We start from the raw sequence: 2648 nt of genomic DNA on the forward strand, positions 1-2648 counted from the left end.
TAGCCTTAGCGGATGCAGAAGAGAAGCAAGGACGAGATGAGTTATTACTGAAAAGCAAAGCTGAAGATGAAAGACTTGCAGATTATCAACAAAACGCCGTCGGCTTCAGCAAATGAGACTAGCGGCTGAAGATGAAGTTTGATCTCGCGCGGAAAGCGTAGCTTCTGATTCAGATGTAGATGAATGAAGAATTTCGTCATAATTCGTCATCAAAAAATTCAGAAGTCAGGTTTCATTGAAAATGCTGTAGAATCTTCTTCTAATGTCGGATTTTCGTGATCTACCCATGTTTCTTCATCCTCAGAAAATTTCCAAGCTTTAGAAAAGAATATTTTTGAGTTTTGAACATGTTTAAGGCCTGAAAAAGGCGGAACAATAAACTTCCAGGAGATTTTCAAAACTTTTTCAGATTATATGTTGTCCAATGTTTTGGCCACATCTCCTTGATCGTTTCTTCAATTGCTGTGAATTTTGGATATGTTGCAGAGGACATCCATACAAAGAGAATGGTATATGACCCATCCCTAGATTCTTCACCAATTTCTCCCAGCTCGTCGGTTTGTACAGGACAGTGTAAAATCATCTCAGACGAGCTTGCTGTAAAACACCCATGTTCTGTCTTTAGACCATTCACTTGTGTCTTGAACGGTTGATGAAGGATTTTAATGTCATTGATTCAATTGAGATCAGGACTCCTTGATTGATACATGAGCATGGTGCTTGCAGTGCCATCTTGTTTCTGTCAGTCGTAGAAACATCACTTCCGAAACCCTGGTCACGGGACCACTACTAAGCTTGTTCTCAAGAGGGGGCCATGTAATGACCTTGATTGCATGTCTCGGTGGCAGAATTCCTTTTATGATGAAGGAACAGCACATGAGAGTCTGGTGTCATGAGTCTTGGACTGTGAAACTGATAGCCATGATCAGTGGACCGTCAGTCCCCAATATCTTGTTAAATCTCTCTTTTTGTTTCCCTTCTCCTGGCAAGACCTAGATAGAGGACCCGGGTAGAAAAAATGATGTAAAGACCTAGGTGGTCGAATTTGGAGGTACCTTGATGAAGGACTTAGCGGAATGACCTGGTGGACACTGATCGACTGTGGAAGTTATGAATCCCGTCTAAGAATTGCTGCTTGCATGTTGTATAATCTGGAAACTATGGGAACCTCATACGACGTCGGAATTCAATGCTTGACCAAACTTTTGAAGCTAAGAGACTAAGTTATCACATGAGAAAAGAATCACTCAATTTGGAGTTGTAGAGGTCAGCCAACGAAGCGTGCACATTTTTAATTTGTAATCCGTACAAATTTTTCAGATTTCGTAGACCTGACGGTAAAGGCCGTATCTTTCAGCTCGTGTGTCCGATTGATGCGCTCCTTTGGTATGTTGTATCAGAGACATATACAAACATCTTTTGTTGAGGAAGCATTGTCCCATTTCTCACCCATTGGTACGTTTTTGTAAACCCATGGCCTGAAATGTGTTGTATCTCTTTTGTGGAGGCGATGAGAACATCTTGTAGAAGACTTTGGTTTGTCTGTCGTGTAATCTTTGGAAAGGCGTTCATGTTTTAAGGTCTAAAATTTTTGACATGAATCCTTAGGGCTTGAAGAAGTACGATCCATAGAGTAACGCTTCAGAGAATGGATAGTTGATGAAGCCGGATGTTGCGCCTGAGACTGATGAGATCACAATTGAATTTCCTCCAGAAATTCTTATTGATGCTGATACCATGAATGGGGTTCTTCCACATGTCCTTGTTGATGCTGATACTATGGTTGGAGTTTCTCCAGAGACCGAAAATGATAGTCTTTGCTCTTCCATCCAGTGAGCCTTTACATGCACGAACTAGTTGTTGAGTTGAGCATTCCTAAGATGAAGATGCTCTAGGATTTCAACCCAAATTCTCCTGAATATGACTATACTGTAAAGTGGCTTCGTCAGGTAATCGATGTTGTGGCAGATAACATCGGCAGTCTCCATTGATGTGAGGAGAAAAGTTCCTTGGTCGTGCAAGGGTTGTGATGTAGAGAGGTTCCGTTGATGAAGTTTCATGGAATCACATCATATTGCAAATTCCAATAAGATCAAATCCCCAGTGTGTTGAAGGAGTTTGTGCCAATGTTGCATCTGCTCCAGAAGTATTATCACGGGATAATGAAGACCTATCGATTGAACTTTGATCGTGTCGGTGTTGAATCAGTGTGTCACCGTAGAGATATTGTGCTGAAGATATAGGAGCTATTATCGAAGGTGTAATCTTTGATTGGGAGTATAATTTGAACGCTTCTGAATAAGGTAGCATTCAGAGAGGTTTTTTGACTTTCAGTTGGCCTTGGAGAAGTAGGTGATTGACAACTGTTGTAAGGATTTTCTTAGATGCTCGAGCGTTGAGACTTCATACCCTTTAAACGTCTGATGTCGTAGGATTGATCATCTCGGCCTCGAGTATCCTCTGTTGATTCAGCATTCCTTTCGTTGCGGTAGTGGGATTCAACACTTGTGCGGATATCAGAGCTTTCTGATTTTTTGGTACACAAGGACACTTGTACAAGGATATGGAGAAACGCCCAAATTGTTCTTTTCCGTGCTTGAACACCATATCAGTAACGTATGTCTCAGTGAGATGCTCGATTCGGAGAA

This window comes from Papaver somniferum, chromosome 3 (assembly GCF_003573695.1).
Source record: "Papaver somniferum cultivar HN1 chromosome 3, ASM357369v1, whole genome shotgun sequence".
Lineage (NCBI taxonomy): Eukaryota > Viridiplantae > Streptophyta > Magnoliopsida > Ranunculales > Papaveraceae > Papaver > Papaver somniferum.